This window comes from Caretta caretta, chromosome 9 (genome assembly GCF_965140235.1).
Source record: "Caretta caretta isolate rCarCar2 chromosome 9, rCarCar1.hap1, whole genome shotgun sequence".
In the NCBI taxonomy this organism is placed as follows: Eukaryota; Metazoa; Chordata; order Testudines; family Cheloniidae; genus Caretta; species Caretta caretta.
The window spans coordinates 81,084,109-81,101,284 of record NC_134214.1 but is presented as its reverse complement, the minus strand read 5'-3'; the positions used below and the strand labels follow the sequence as shown (position 1 = coordinate 81,101,284).

At 43.9% G+C, this 17,176-nt stretch overlaps 1 long non-coding RNA gene across 1 annotated transcript in view; it reads right to left on the bottom strand.

Annotated features, from left to right (window-relative positions):
* Positions 1-302: 302 nt before the first annotated feature.
* LOC125642973 (uncharacterized) overlaps positions 303-17,176 on the bottom strand; it is a 55,058-nt gene continuing 38,184 nt past the window's right edge. Inside the window, exon 3 of the long non-coding RNA XR_007358546.2 lies at positions 303-1,730. This is a non-coding gene — a long non-coding RNA (uncharacterized LOC125642973). The remainder of the gene's footprint in view (positions 1,731-17,176) is intronic.

The following is a 17,176-nucleotide window of genomic DNA, read 5'->3' as shown; positions in this document are numbered from 1 at the left end:
GATTAGGCAAACACCTGTCAGGGATGATCTAGGTTTACTTGGCCCTGCCTCGGTGCAAGAGACTGGACTAGATGACCTCTTAAGATCCCTGCCAACCCTACATTTCTATGATTTTATATTTTCTTTAATCCAAAGTCAACTTCATTCAGGCTGAAAATATATGGTTGCCTTTTTGTATGGAAAAACATCACACAAACCTACACCTGGAATGCAAACCCGAACAGTGAACCTTTGGAGGGGTTTGGAAACTTTTGGTTAATGTTTCCCCCGACACACCGATGTTCTGTTTTGTGCTCCTTTTTCACCTCCTGGACCCAGCTGCGATCAGAAATCCAGTCATACCAGGACTATGAGACATAACGGAATCGAAGAAGTCAGAGACAGGAGTCGAACTCATGAGGTCCCAGTTTGTGGTCTCAGCTCAAACCATGCCAGGACCCCAATTCAGCCAGGTACTTAGGCACATGCCTGTCTTTAAGTACATGAGTGAAGGAATAAGGGACTACTCATATGTTTAATGTCAGGCACATCCACTCTCTTGCTGAATCAGGGCCCTGTTCATGCAGGAAACCACCTGTTGCCTAGGAGCCATAAGCATCATTTATTTTGATTAATGTACTCGGGATTTATTGCCACACAGTGTTTTGCTTTTGATCATCTACCCTAGCTGCCCTTCTGCCACAGGCAAAGCAAATACCACCACCACCACCACCACCATGGAAAGAAAAGGAGGACTTGTAGCACCTTAGAGACTAACCAATTTATTTGATGCATCTGATGAAGTGAGCTGTAGCTCACGAAAGCTTATGCTCAAATAAATTGGTTAGTCTCTAAGGTGCCACAAGTACTCCTTTTCTTTTTGCGAATACAGACTAACACGGCTGCTACTCTGAAACCCACCACCATGGAGTTATCTGGGACAGCCGTACTCTCTTGTTTTCGTTCAGACTCCAGCTGAACAGTCAATTCCCCACAGTCCATTGGTTTATGAAGAGATGAGGGTGGTTGTGGGATGTGGTGGAGAAACACCCTTCTGTGGAGTAACTCACTGAATCACAATAATTAACACCCTTGTTACTGCAGCAATGAATCACCATTTTTGCTTGTGTGTATTTTTTGCCCCTCTTCCAATAAGCCGAGTGAATTTTCTGTTTGTTCACAGTTGCCTTCTGTTCTTGCCCTTGGCTTTGGTCACTCATGAATATAGTTTTATGGTGAGAAAAATGTAAACCAAGGTTCTTGGAACAAGTAACAACATCAAACATATCATAATAGCAGGCCCCTGCCTCACAAGGAGAGGGTCTGGGTAACCCATGCCAAACCTAGAGGAAGTCAGATTGACTGAGGATGGAGAAATTTAGGGGAAGAGGGAAAGAAGGCAGAAGTTGGCCACAGCTCATGTCACTGGTGCTGATTAATGTTTACAAGACTTTCTGTATGTTGCAGATTTTTCACTGCTGTAAATTCATTGCAAGTATTAATCCCGAGGTACTCACTGCACCTGGCAGTGGTGCTGACTATCTGTGTCACTTGCAGGTGATCACTCAGAAAGCACTTTCTTCTGTTTCAACTGCATGAGCCTCTCTGTGTTCCCTGCTCCCGCCTGCATCCTGGCATGTCACACTCTTCCTCTCTTAAAAAAGCAGATTTAGTTCCATCCATGACTCACAGAGAGGGCAGCCTCAGAACACATAGGTGTGAGCAGGATCCTGCCTCGGCAAGAAACAAACCTGCAGGGAAATAAACAAGAGGGCTTAGCACTTATATAACACTTTTCATGGCTGCATCTCAAAGTGCTTCACAAAGACTGCTCAGATTTGTTAGCCCTGTTTTAAAGGCAAACAATAATGAGTCACAGGAAGGCTTAGATCTGAATTTTCAGAAGTAGCCACTAATTTGGGTCCCCAGGTTTTTGGGTACCCAGCCAGAGATGCCCATAGCCTTATTTTCAGACGTGCTGGGCACTCATTATTCCAGCTAAAGGCAAGCCCAAGGGGCCTCAAGTTTTACACCCCAAAATCACTGACTAATTTTGAAAATTTTGGTCCTGAATTGAACATAATGGGCCCTTGGGGCCTTGAAAAGCTGAGAACCTGCCCCGGGTCACACTATGAGTATAAGGCAGATTTCAAACTAGAACCCAGCTCTCCTGACTCCCAGTCCAGTGCATGTTCCACTGGACCATGCTACCTCTCTTACATCCTGTTAAACTGCCCACTTGTTATCTATACATAGTTTATTCACCTCATCACTAAAAACATTGTTGGGGGGAGGGTGGATTGAGGTGCCGTATCAGGGCCGGATTATGACATTCTGAGGTCCTAAACTGCGTCAAGTGTAAGAGGCCCCATACCATAAAAAAAATGAATTTATTATTTTCATAGAAAGGACATTGACTATATAAACACAAAGCTTTATATTTGCGTATATACAAAGGCAAAGTTGTAAAAATAGAATAATAATCTTCATTTTCAGCAGCCCTCTCTGTAATGATATCATGACAGAAATAAATTTTAGACAAATTCTTTGAACTAATTGTGTATGTAAGTAAAGTAGAAGTAAACAACACAATATAAAAAATATAAAATAAAAAAAATACAGTAAAAAATACAATTTACTAGAAGAGTTCTCAGGAAATGGTTCCTCTCTGTTGGGGCATCTAAATTGTGGAATTCCTTGTCTGCATAAGGAATGAGACTCTTCGAGGATACAAGAGGCAAGAGAGGATATAGGATGCAGATAACCCACAAGCTTAAAGCTCAGCTATTAGTTCTATTGATATGAATTACACCCAGGTAATAAGAAAACCATCAGAAAATTGTATGAGGGTTGTATTTTTCCAATAAATTGATTTGTTTTGGTTTTTTTAGAAGGTTATGCTGCATTACCTAATATTGGTACTAAAATTAGTAGCAGAAAGTTTTTATTGAAACCAGTAAAAACTTTAATTTAATAGTATAAATATTGAGATTTGTATATCTATACATCAACAAATAATATTGTGATAAACTCAGGACAGACAGCTGCAAGGAGGGGGTAGAAAACAGTCCCGGAAGGTTAAAAGGCCCTCCTCCCTATCAACTGAGGAGGGGTGACTACAGGTCAATCAGGTTCACCTGAGAAGAGGGTTACCAGAGATCAATTAGGATCAGATGGGAAGGAATTACCTGAGGTCAGTTAAAAGAACAGGAGGACTTGTGGCACCTTAGAGACTAACCAATTTATTTGAGCATGAGCTTTCGTGGGCCGTAGCTGTAGCTCATGAAAGCTCATGCTCAAATAAATTGGTTAGTCTCTAAGGTGCCACAAGTACTCCTGTTCTTTTTGCGGATACAGACTAGCACGGCTGCTACTCTGAAACCTGAGGTCAGTTAGGATCAGCTGATTCCAACTAAGGGTTGCCTGAGACCTTTTTAAACCCTCCCCTGTTGAGAGAGAGAGAGAGAGAGAATGAGAAGGTGTCATGCTGCCAGTAGGTTAGGAGCAGCCAGACCATGAGCCTCACTAGGAGGGGAGGCTGCATTCCCTCCCATAAGGGAAAACAAGCCCAAAAGACTAGCAGAGAGAAGGAACGGACTGCCCCGTGCAGCCAACAGAGATAGTTTTTGCCCAAACCCATCTCGCCAAGGCTAAAAAGAGCTGAGACTGGTGAGACCGAGAAGGTGCCTTGCCACACGATTTATATATATATATATATATATATATATATATATATATATATATATAGTGTGTGTGTGTGTGCTGAAAACCTGTTGTTTTACCAGGATATTTCTGTGAAAGTTAGTGCTATTTTGTCTATGTTCTTACAGGAAAACTAGAGAAGATATACAATTTTTTTACACATGAGAAGGAAGGGAAGTTATCCTTCTTTTCATATGAATAAAAGAAAAAATGTTTATTAATTTTGTTAGGGAAATACAAAATTTATCCAGACTAAATATAAAATATATTTACAAATGTTTATTCTGATTTAATTTTCACTATGAAACAATGAATTTGTGGGATTTTTCTTTTGCCATACTATAAAAATGCAATGTATTATGCATAGATGTAATTTATAAGTCTATATAAGAATTTTTACATAGCATGCTACCTATTATCTTCACGCTCCAAAGCTGCCCAGCAGAAAATTCCTGTCTTTTTTCTAGGCAGACATCTCTCTTCACGTTCGCTTCTCTATCCTCTATCTCTCCTCGGACCACTAATTAATCTCAAGTAAACACCTCGGACACACAGAGTGACAACAAGTTATATGCGCAAAAGAGGAAAAAGAATTTACCAGAAAAAAGACTGGCAATCTCTAGACAGGCATTGAGAAAGTGAGAAAAAAACTAGCCTATATACAAGCAAATATAATGACTATTATAGGCTTTAATAGCTTATAATCCATATATGCACATAGTCTGAAATAACTTGCTCACCAAGTACTCCAAATATTTTTTTATATATATATATAATTTCTTCACTTCTCTCAAAACCCTCTATTTATCCTTTCATCAGCACTCTCTGATATTTACTGTGAAGCTTCCTGAAACTAATGGAGGGAAGCCAACACAAATTTATCCTTCTCAAGATCCACTCGATCCAAGTCCATAAGACGATCACCTGCAAACTCAATCATGTGAAGCATGGGTAGTGGATGAAGCAGAAAGCGGCGTGTGGACTAAAACACAGAATGGTATGTATGTACAGATCAAAAGAAGGAAGAACACACTAATAGATCAGTATGAGTTTGGCAGGACAGTTTCATGACACAGCCATCTCCGACCTCACATTTTCCCCTATTTTATCAGCAGTGAGATTATTTAAATGAGCTATGAAGGCAGAGTCTGAATTTTATCAGTAGCAACTGGCCAACAAAATGCTACCTTAGGAGACTGATAGCAGACTTACTCATAGAACTACTAATTTTACAAGTGCACTTATTGGGTTTTTTTCTCAGCCCTGGCTTCCCACCTGTCAACAATGAACAATTAGTGAAGGGTATTTGTGTAGCCAGATGTGTATATTTTTGCCATATTTGAACAAATGTCTATATTTAGAGAGAATCTTCTTTTTCCCATATCTCCTTTATTTATTAACCGATTTTGATAAAATTTGAAATGGAGTCAGTTTTTTTTTCTTTTTTTTAAAGTCCCCTCATATTGTGAGGCCCTAAGATGTAGCTTAGTTATTTTATACTTTAATCCAGCACTGTGCCTTATGCATGTGTGCCTTATATTTTCCCTTTTTCCTAATAGGGATGGGCACACCACCCTGCAACTCCAATACCCGAATCTGTGAATGAACCTGGAACTATCCTCCTCCCTCCTCATTAGCACCAGATAATCTCCTGCCATTCTGAGGTCCACCAGGGTGTTTTAAGATGCTTGAAAATCCATGCTGGGCCAGCTGCCATCTTCAGGTGTAAGCTTTCCCCAGAGTCATGATGAGGGCAATGTATTCTGGGACAGCTCTGAACTTAGGGAGTTAGTGTATAAAATCTGAATACTGCAGCTGGCCAGAGCACAGAAGAGAAGCAAACCTGAGAGTCCTTCCCTGGATGGCAACACTAGGAAGGAGACCTCTTAAGGGTCAGTCAAACGGACCTGTAGGATGAAGTAGCCAGCTGAGGTCAACAAGGAGGAACTGAGTCCCTGATTCAGCAAGGTACTTAAGCGTGTGCCTAATTTTAAACATCAGAGTCAGAGGCAAGAGGGTTACATGCATGCTTGAAATGAAACATGTGGTTAAACGTTTCATTGAATTAAGTCCCGAGTGGACCCAGGATGGATCTGAAATAAACTACTTTGTGTGAGGTGAGGGAGATAGCGGTTGAGACATTTATGGGGACAGTGTGAGGTCAAGCAGGAGATGGGGATGAAGGTAGGACCTTTGTGGGTGCTATGGGGAGTTCAAAGAGAGGGTTCTGGGTGCGAAGGGCCCTGTCTCACACCAAGGAGAGAGCTGGAAGGAGGGGTCAGGAGCCCTGAGCGTGGGCAGCGAGAGGGATTCTAACCATTCAAGCAGATTTCAGCTCTCCCTTTGATAACAAATGGAGCCAAACCCTTCCACTCACCCCCCCAGCTGAGGGCTAGAGACAAGAAGATCCTTCTCTGATCCTGTCTGGAGTAAAGTACATTCCACAACTGCAGAGAAGCATCGTCAGGAGGTTTCCTCTGACGCAAGACCAAGCCTGTCATGCATGTGAATATTAAAGTCACAGACAATCTGCTTACGCTCAAGATCACATGCCATTTTAAATGTATGTCTCAAGCCATCGGCTTAAAATGTTCCATAAGAACCATCTTACCAAGGCAGCACAGCATAAACATCTCTGTTAAAGACAGAAGCCTATTAAATGAATACATTCCCCAGGCGCTCTACTTAAAGAGAGCTGTTAAATTATATGCAGGGGTTGCTGTATGGAGAACAGACCATTAGTTCATCTAGGCCAATGTCCTTTCTCTGGCTAGTAATGGCTAATACATAAGTTTCAGCAGGAGACAAAACCTCACCCAGTTATGCACCTTGCCAGATTGGCAATGGTGAGTGGGTAAGGTGGTGGGGGAGAAGGGGACCCTATATTCCTGATTCCACCTGCTGATCAATTTATGCCATGAAGCACACAGAGTGAGAGCCTCTGTCATTTTAACCTGCAAACTATGACTGCAGGAATAAACTTGCTAAAAGAACACTCTGGAGCATGGGAAGCTCACCCAGTAGCCACTTGGGTCTCTGACTCAGGAGAACGCTCTCTGCAGTTCCAGTGTGAGAACTTGTCCCACGCTCACTCGCTCATTCACTATGGGTGTGAGCGGTTTTACAGCCTGCACGTAGGAAATTAAACTGGAAAAATCTCTCAGAAATAAATGCACTGAACACAAACCTTGCAGGGAAAGCATCAGCCCTTCCCCTCGGGGAAGGTAAAGATTTTGTGCAGTCTGCCTTTCGTTGTGCTTTGGCACACGTTCTCCGCCCCACTAAGGGACCCAGCCCTCCTCCAGGCCATTAAAAAACCTTACCCACACCCACACCATGGACTCCACCTCCCTTCCCCCACTCCCTGCCTCGAGGAACCCCCTTCCTCATTCTCCCCTATCTAAGAACTTGCCTCACCCAGTCAACTCCACTAAGGAGCTCTCATACACAGTGAGGAACTGTATTGTCTCTTCCCCCAGCCCCAAATAAAAGTTCTCCTTCTCCACCTCCACTAAGGAAACCCCCATGCTCCTCTCTCTCTCTCTCTCTCTCTCTCTCTCACTCAGACACACACACCCACACAGCCCTCAGCTTCCATCACCCAGAACTAAAAATCCCTCTTCTCTACTCCAACTCTCACTATGCACTTCCAGGGCCCACGTCTAGCCCCTGAGGATTGCTGAATCCTGGGATGAGGGGTTGGAGAGAGAATCAGGCCCCAGAAGTGCAGAGTGGAAGAATAAGGAAACATTCCCTGGTAGTAACTTCATTACCTTGCTTGGGCAACTTAACCTCACTGAATTGCTGTGTATCTAGCTATTAAAAGCCTGCTAAACAGTGATTGGAGCAAACTCATGCTCTGGATTCTCTTTGACATGTTTTTCTGAGAGGATATCAGTCATTATCTCTTGATCAGCATTCAGCAGCCCTCATGTTCCAAACTCCATGCACCTCTCAAAAACCCAAGGAGACTTCTGACTGATTAGCTGTTCCTCCAGTGGGCTCATTCAGCTAACAATGGGGGTGCTTGCTTCTTCCACAATGCAAAAAAACTGGGCTGATAATATTCACTCTGCAAAAAATGAGAATGATTTATACAAAATGCCATCAAGTCAGGGTCTGGGAATACACATAGCTGAAGAGTTTCTGCTCATTCATGGAGCAGAGGCTGGAAACCAAATTTTCAAGATCAAACGAGAAATGTTTTCATCCATATATTTATTTTATAAACTTTTATTAAACTTTCCTTGTCTGTATTTGCAACCCAAACACAGCACAATATTAGTGCACAAGAAGCAGACAGGAAAATGCCTATAAACAAAAGTGAAATAGATTAATCTAATTTTACTGTCCAAGCTGAGAGAAAGGCACAGAGGAAACATGCAGAAGAGTCAATTAGATTTTTGAAAATTCATTTGTAATCATCCCTGCTCTGTGGCAAGGCCATTTGCATTTCTGTAAGTATATAATTTCTTTCAACTTGACAACAGCGCTTTAAGCAAGCAGCAAACAAGGAGGAACAAAGATATGCCTAGCACTCCTTAAATCTTAAGTAGGGAGGTTTTTGGTGTTGTTTGACTGGTGCTCACCCAGGCACTGTCTCTGAGATCAATATGCTTTGATCTATTGCACAAGACTCACGGGAGGGTACAGGGAAGTAGCCAATAGCCACAGGCCCAAAGGAGGGGAGAAATACTGTTAAGGCAGCATGTGACAACAGTAAAAGGATTGAGGATGCCATTTCACTACTGACATTCCTTTGCTTCTTCTACTTTTCCTCCTTTCCCAGCTCAGGCAGGTCATATGCCAGAGGCTGAGCTGCTTGGATAGTTTTTTTGGCATCCTCCCGGTAACAAAGGTGCAACACCCAGGAGTGCTCTTCCCCTCCCAAAGTCATACCCACCACCAGGCACCTCCAATATGCCAGGAAGCCTCTGTGCGCCTATGGTGCTCATTCCTGCTTTGAATTAGCACAGAGATCATCAGGTGATGAGTCTGAGCTAGCAACAGCTGGAGTGGAGAGAGGATTCTGGGTTTTTCCTTTAGCATTAGAAACTTGCCCCACCCGCCCTTTTGTCATACCTCCTTCGGCGTGTGCTCAGCCACTGACCTAGTTTAAGCAGCCCGGCTACCAGTACAAACACGCACACTCATAACAGTATAATTTCCAGCACTGTAATGTGAAATGGCCCCAAGGAGAATTTTCCAGTCTGCATCACATGTGGAATGAGAGCTCCCCCCGGGAATGGACAAGCCAAAGGTCTAGCAGCAGCAGCAGCAGAGCGTAGGGGATCCGTGGTACTACCATCACACCGGAGCTTGGGAGCACCACAGATGTACAGTACAACCTCCTCTCTGGGAGAGTGAAACATGGACAGTATTGATGCTGATGGGCTCTGGAGCAAAATCTAAGCTTCCTCAGCCAAAGGAGCAAGTCAAACCAACGTGAGGCCTTAGGGGAGGGAGAGAGGGGGGGGGGTAAAAGGGCAAATTTGGAGATCCTAGCAGATACCTTCCCCTTCCCTTATCCCCCCAAAAGTCCTGACACTAATGAGCCCTTCCTTCTGAACAGATTGGACACCATTTGTGCTTTGACCCAGGGGAGAGAGAGAGAGGAAAAGGATTAATTGTCCTGGTACATGAAGAGTCTTGTAAAAAGTAGATTCCTATCTGTAAGGCCAGAAGGGGCTATAGGGCTATTCAGTCTTCCCCCTGCATAATCCAGGCCACAGAATTTCACCTACTGACAACTGTAAACCCATAACTTCTGGCTGCACTACAGCATAGATTGTAGAAAGACACCCAGTTTTGATGTACAGACTGAAAGTGATGGAAAGTCTACCGTGTCTTTGCTAAGTTGTTCCAATGGCTAATTAACGTGACTTACAGATTTGTGTCATACTTCTAGTGTGAGCATCCTAGCTTCAGCTTCCAGCTCTTGGACCTCATTGGTACCTGCTTTAAATGAGAGATAGTCCCAAACTAAATCTCTGACTCTGCACACCTGAACATTTGGAAACATCCCAACCCATCTACCTCAAATCCTGGAGTTATCAAAATCCATTCCATGCCTCAACCCATCTTTGGTTTATGCAACGTGCAATGGGCTGTCTTAGCCTGAAATTGTGTTCCTTATTGCCTCACTTGAGTATAACTCAATGGCTAGAAAATCCTGCTTGAAAGGGTTCCTCCCTGCATCCTCATGAAGACATATGTCCACTCAAGTTCTGAAGCAGATTACGCAGAGAACAGAGGAATTACCAGAGCAAACCTGAACTCTGGAATGTGACATCCTATCTTCAACACTGGCCACTACCAGATGGTTCAGAAGGGGGTTCAAGATTGCTATTAGGGACACTTAACTGACATGAGGGGTTCAGATCTGAGCTTGTGTGCACAGGAGCTAAGGAACCACAGAAAACTGGTTTGTTCAGTCTCCCCAGCTCTATGACTGAGAGCTGTTTCGAGAATCAGAAAGCCAGCTGTGGTATCTCCCTGTATATATGCACTTGACAGGGATCAAGAAATGGCTTCTTCAGACACCAAACTGGTCTTCTGGTAATGTAAGTACAAAAGAGATTGCAAGTCTGGCGAATATATCACATGCTGGCTCTTGTTGAAGGCGCCATTTCTCGTTCTTGAGTAGACACTTCTGGATACACTTTTTGGCTGGTCAAATGTTAATGCTGAGTTTTCCAAAGGGATTGTGATGTTTGACCCCTAAGGGAACATATTGTGACGTCAAAGCTTTCTGAAGGAATGAGACAAGACCACAGTCTCTAAAAACTGAACAGACTCCCAATGCAGCCTGAGCCCTAACACACCAGCGCCTGCCTCCCCTGGAGTTGGTGCCAGGCAGCATCACCCACAAAAAGAACACTCTCTTTCAATCCCATTCCCCCAGCCTGTCTCTCAGACCATGCCCACCTGCAACCCAGCTAATCTGAGAATCACAGAAATGTAGAGGTCATCCCCCCACACTGAGGCAGGACCAAATATATCTCGACCATCCCTGACAGGTGTTTGTACACGCTGTTCTTTAAAATCTCCAGTGACAGGGATTCCACTACCTCCCTTGGTAATGGAGAAGAGAAGAGTAGTCCATTACAATATTATACAGACTGCATAAATCTCAGAATGATGCTTGTATTCTGTGTGAACAAATTTTGTGCTCTTCCAAGTGATGGACTACTCATACTGGCTTCAGGCAGGCTAGAGCAGGCTATCCAAACTCAGGATTCAGCCAATGCAACTTATCCTCTATAGCACCTGGCATTATTTCAGTTCTGATTCTCCATACAACCTAGCCAATCACTGCAATGGATCCTGACCTGCAGAACCCCGTATGGCTCTGCCAATGAACCTCAGGCTTCACTTGTGCTAATGCCAACCTAGCTCTCCTTTGCTCCACCCAAAACTCTGCTAAAGCACCTCAGACCTGGTCTGCAACATCATGAATTCAGAGATTCTCTAAAAGAAAGACTGATAATTGGGCCAAATTATAAATTATGCAATGCTTTTGTGACTCATATGCACAATTTCCATTGCATGAATAACACTTTCTGAAGCCTCCATTTCATGAATCACCATTTGGAGGCAGAATAATTGATAACAGTAGAAAAGGCAGGGCATTAAGGTTGTTTGGGAGAGGGATCCATGCATGAGGCTAAGATGAGGCTCAGTTGAGAGGCGTGGGGATTCCAGTCCGGCAGTAGCTCCTCAGGCTAGAATAGAAAGTATATCTATCTTATGTCATTGGTTCTTATTTACACACACTAGCATGTATGCAAGCACACACTCACACGCAATATATTTTATATATAAACACATTTGTATAACCCCAGATACACTCTATACAGTATGTGTGTGTGTATTTTTATTTGATTGAAAAGCTTTTGTATACTATACCCAAAGTACATAATGGACCTTTTAATGCCCTATTTTATCTGCCTACTTGGTCTGTTGTTCACTGATCTATGCATCTTCACAGCAGCCTTTCCAAGCCACTGGTGCTGCCCCTCCCCCCCCGCCCCCATTCTGAGCCGTGTTTGTTTTGCCTTTGCTTTGGGCACCTAAGTGGAGTCATGAACAATAAGCTATGAATTCAAGTGCCTGACTGAACTCCAGCACCAGCCACAGACAAGTGCTTTCAATCCTTGCCAGAGCCTTCTCTTGATTGGGTGGGGGGGGGCGTGTTTTGCAGCTCTGCACAGGGACTTAAAGGTGGAGTAAAGCTGAGCTTTACAACCCACTCACCCCATTGAGGAGCTGCTGTGTGCAGGGCAGGGAGAACTTTATGAGTGGGGAGGCGGTATTACCACTGTATACGGCACTAGTGAGACCATGACTGGGGGCAGGTCTACACTTAAAATGCTGCATCGGCACAGCTGTGCCACTGTAGTGCTTTAGTGCAGATGCTCCTCCGCCAACAGGAGAAAGCTCGCCCATCCCAGCGTAGTTAATCCACCTCCCCGAGAGGCGTCAGCTATACCTATGGGAGAAGCTCTCCCACTGACGGAGTGCTGTCTACACTGGGGGTTAGGTCAGTATAACTATGTCACTCAGGGATGTGGATTGTTCACACTCCTGAGTGACGTAGTTATTGGATATAGGTCTGTAGCGTAGACCAGACCTGGAAGACTGCATCCAGTTCTGGGGACCACATTTCCAACAGGATATTGAAAAAACTGAAAAGGGATCAGAAAAGAATTGGAACAATAAATTAAGGTCTGGAATACATGCCTGAAAGTGAGAGATTTAAGAAGCTCAATCTATTTACGTTATCCAAGAGTCTACAAGCACCTACGTGGGCAAGAGATTTCTGACAGATGGCTTTTTAATCCAACAAAAAAAAACATCCCCTGGCTGGAATTTGAAGCTCGACTAGAAATAAGGCAAACATTTGTACAGTGAGGGTAATTAACCATTGGAACAACTTACCTAGCATTGTGGTGGGTTCTCCATCATTTGAATGCTTTAAATCAGGATGGGATCATTTTCTAAAATGATGCTTTAACTCAACCGGAAGTTATGGGTTTGATGCAGAAATTAGAGTGAGATCCCATGGTCTGTGTTGTGCAGAAACTCACAGTAGATCATAATCATTATGGTTTCTTCTGGCTTTAAAGTCTATGAATCTATGATAGCCCCAAAAAGCTAGCATCATGGGCAGCACGTGAACCACCAGCTGGGGGAGGCTAACCCCGAGCCCGCCCCTTCCACCCCCCTGCCAGAGCTCAGAGCCTCCCCTACCATGGCCACAGGCCCAGTCCCACCCCAGGGTAGCCCCCAGCCCTAAGAGAACACTGGCAGGGTGCACGGCTCCAGCTCCTCGAGGCCCAGAGTACTGGGAAGATGGGTGGCATGTGGCTGCAGTCCCCTGCCCCAGAGCTCTGGGAAGACAGGTGGCGTGTGATCCCAGCGTCTCCAGCCCCAGCCAGAGCATTGGGGACTGGAGCTTCACACAGGGAGCGGTGGTAAGCAGTGGGGTGGGGCCCCACCTGGCTGTTTGGGAAGGCGCAGCCTCCCCCAGCCTATGCAACCCCCGCCCATGGCTAGCTGCATAGATCTTAGCAGCATAGTGGGGGCCTGGCCTTGTTCCCTTTCCTCTAGCTACAGCTGCAACACTGGCAACAGGGAAGGGGGATTGGATGTGGAACCTCTATGCCAGCTTTACACCACCAGGGGAGTCCCCTATATTGGTGTGATCCTCCTGGAACCAAATACACGGGCTCAGTGGCCAGAATCTACCTGTGAGACTTCACAAAGCAGCCATCTGAGATTCATAGCACATTCCCCTGCGAACCTGGCATATGTAAAGACATTTCTGAGAGACACCTAGTTTTCTTACTTTGTGCTGGCAAACTCAATGTTGCACTTTGCCCAGCAATAGGAGGGATTGTGAAATGATGGGTCTTCATCTTGACCTCACTTTTAAAAAGAGGTCATAGATACTGTGCTCCTCATTCTCCCAGAGAGAAATTACATGGCATGCATTCCAATAATTCCGAGGAGTTTATGAAGGCACAGTGCCCCAGCCAGAGGCTATATCTGTATGAGAAAGAGAAAGCCAGGCTCCCTTTATCAATCCCAGAGCGGGACTATTGTGTCCAAAAGGTCTATTGTAATTCCAGAAAATTACATTTAAAAAAGAAAAAGCAGTATGCTTTTTTCTTCAAGAGCAAAATGTTGCAATGGGGAATATATAGGAACTGGGGATGCTCTGATGTGCCGGAAACCACAAATCAAACTAGTAAGCACATAAGTGAACATACTATTTCTAGCCATAAAATGTGAACTGTGCTTAAACTGATGCAGTGAAGTCACCTTTGTCTGCTCAAAACCTGAAACAATAGCTCTAACAGGAGTGAACTGCTCCTTTCACCTCCACACACGTTAACTTGGAAGCCAAACAAGGACCATTTAAATGCCAATATTATTAACTATTTCACTGCCAGATTCTTTAGCAGAAATATCCAGCTAGTGTGCATTTCCTACAGCTCAAAACTATCTCCAGCATCTTCCCAGTCATCCCCTTCTCAGATGACAAATTCTCCAGCTTCTCCCAAGCAATCTCGATCATGTACCCTCTGCTTTTTAATTTAAATAAGTCTGCTGCCAGCCTATCACACCAAAGTGCTGGAGAATGCAGGGAACTTGCAACAGAATCTAGATGTTGCACAGTACACAATTGTCTGCTACAATGTGGTATTTCATATGCAATGAATTGGAAAAAGCATATCTGCCAGTCTGCTTTGGACACAGTTGCTTTAGCATTCCCCCAACAGGTGATATGCAGGGCAATTTTCCTAGCAGACAATCTCCCTTTCTTTCTGCTAGCAAGAGGTAAAGTCAGGCTACTCAAGTATGGCTGCTCTGGGCTCCAATGTATCTGCACCAGCTCATCAAATACTCTGTGTCATGAAAAATTCATAGGGGCATCTTATCTTGGAAGCCATCTGCATGACTGGCAAGGCTCATCCATGCCTCAGAACATCTGTCCCATGGTTTGGGGACCAGAAGAAGTCTCTGAGAAAGGTACAGTTGCAGCATCACAGCGCGATGTGCCTGGTACAGTACTAGCCCAGCTGGCAGTATGGCCCACAGATCAGCTGCAAGAGCAATTTGGATTCCTTCAAGGTAACTCTGTCCGAGCATTCAAGCTCCGTTCAGTGGAAGAAGAAGTTTTGCCATTGACTACAGCAAAGCTAGGAGCTGGCCCACAATTCTCAATTAGCCAAATTCTGCACTGATTTAGCCTCACAAAATCCAGCTAAGGCAAAGGCTTTACACAGGGTTCAATGTCTGGTCACTTTATCCCAGGTCCCATAATTCCTGTCCCAGTAGTTTAGCCCAAGAAAGCCTGTTAAAGATCAGTTTTGCTCTTACTACTCAATGTCATAGCAACCATCAGCTGGACCATCTCAAGACAAGGCCAGGAAAGGAAGCAGCTCATCCAGACCCTGGAAAGCCACGGGGACATTCTTTGTCTCCTTTACTGAAAGAATCCCCCTTTCCTCTGGGATGCAGAGCTTTGGTTGGAGTCACCTTGTCCAAACTCTTCAGAGAGTTTCACAAGCAGGAAGCTCAGGACACAGGCTTTGTCCTAGCCATGCAGTGATTAGAGGTACTCCCTCCACGACAAACATTACAGTGAGAGGGAAATGAAGAAGAGGTGCTGCCTTTAAAGAGGGCATCAATAGTTCTAATTTTTTTTAAAAAAATCCATGGGCTCAGTCCATCCCTCCACCATCATTATAGTCAGTGGAGTTTACACAAGGGATTGATTTGGACCAGATACTTTACTCCTCTCTCCCAAATCTTTCCTTACTGACTCTGTTTCTTCATTTACCTCTCACCCACACAGTCATCAGACTGACATTAGGTCATTAGGTTGCAAGCCAAGGCAGTTTTCTTCCAAATCAACAAGTAATTGATTTTACTTTTTTTTTTTTTTTTTACTTTTTACCCCAGTTGGCAGCTATAAAACGCTACACAACAGCATTGTTCCTGCAGTCTGAAAACTCTCCACTGCCAGCTGCAATGTTGGATTTTGCACTGGGACATTCCTAAAGAATTCCTCACTCAAGGCACTCGTGGGGAGAGCCCCCCACAGGCCCCCTCTGCTAAGCACACCACAGAAAGGAGCTCACTGCACAAATACAACAGCATCCTCCTACCTTCCGCTCCGCTGCCCCTCTTCAGGCAACAGTGCTGCTCTGAGATTGTGGGGAACTGGAAGGGCATGCTGGGTATTGAAATGCAAACACGAGGACCAAGCAGCCCGTTGAGCTTCTAAACACCAAAAGTTCCACACAAGAGTTTTCAGCTGTCTCCATTGCAGTGGATAATATCATTGTTCTACATAATCCTCAGAAGCATTCCAGGGATTCTTTTCCATTTGTTCATATTTTTTAAAAAATCAAATATTGGGCTTAATTCCTGCTCAGAACCAAGTGAACTTTTGTCCTGGGAGCAGATTACTATATTTAATAAGGAATATCAGCCTGTAGAAGATGTGCACATTCTCATCTCATCATAACATTGCAAATTAGAAGCAACCCCAATGAAGCCAATGGAATTGTATCAATGTAAAAAATATACTGTGAGGAGAATCAGGCCCAGGCAGAGACAGTGAGTGAGCATGGATGTATAGGTAAATTTTATTGGATGACACTTAAACACTTCCAGATTTTTTATCTGTGATATAGAATTTGATCTATGCAATCTCTTTCATACTCATTCAATGTCTATTTCACTAAAGAATGGGATTACTATTCAAAGGCTAATTCATAAACGACCTACAGTATGGCACAGGACAATGGTACAATAGCAAGCATACATTTTGAAGAAACCCTTGCCTGTGTTATTAATTGTGCTTTAGATTATTAAATGGGAATGAGCTCAAAAGTCCACTATCCTTTTCAGGACACCTGCTTTTGTTCACTTTTTGCTCCGTAGTCCTCTCCCACAATGAAACCAGATTTTTCAGTTTCACCTGTGTGTGGTTAATTTCATCTCCTGATTCTCCTGCCCTTGCATAGTGCCCTTATGCTAGGATTTCCAATACTGCAAGGTAACATTTGAGTCTTCCAATAACATCTTTTCAATGATTATTTTTAATACCCTGTGAGCATTTGGATTCATCGTATTTTCTGCCAAATCCCCCTTCCTCCTCTCCAACTTGAGCTAAAACTGCTTGACGGTATCCTTTTAAATGAAATACCAAGACAAGAAAGAGAAAATCTTGAAGTTCTATGACATGGGCAGGGAGGAAAAAAATAAAAAGATCAAGCTGACATTAATCATTTCTACTTCCTAAGCTTGCAAAGGGTGAAAAACAGCTGCTGCTTCTGAATGGGAGAACTGTGTGGAGGGGAAGCCATTCAAACTGAAAGTTCCTGGTTAAAGTTAATGTAACCTCATATGTTCCAGCTGAACAGGAAAGCTCTAGAGCAGAAAAGGCATGTTTCTTAGACATGCTGGAGGTGGTTAC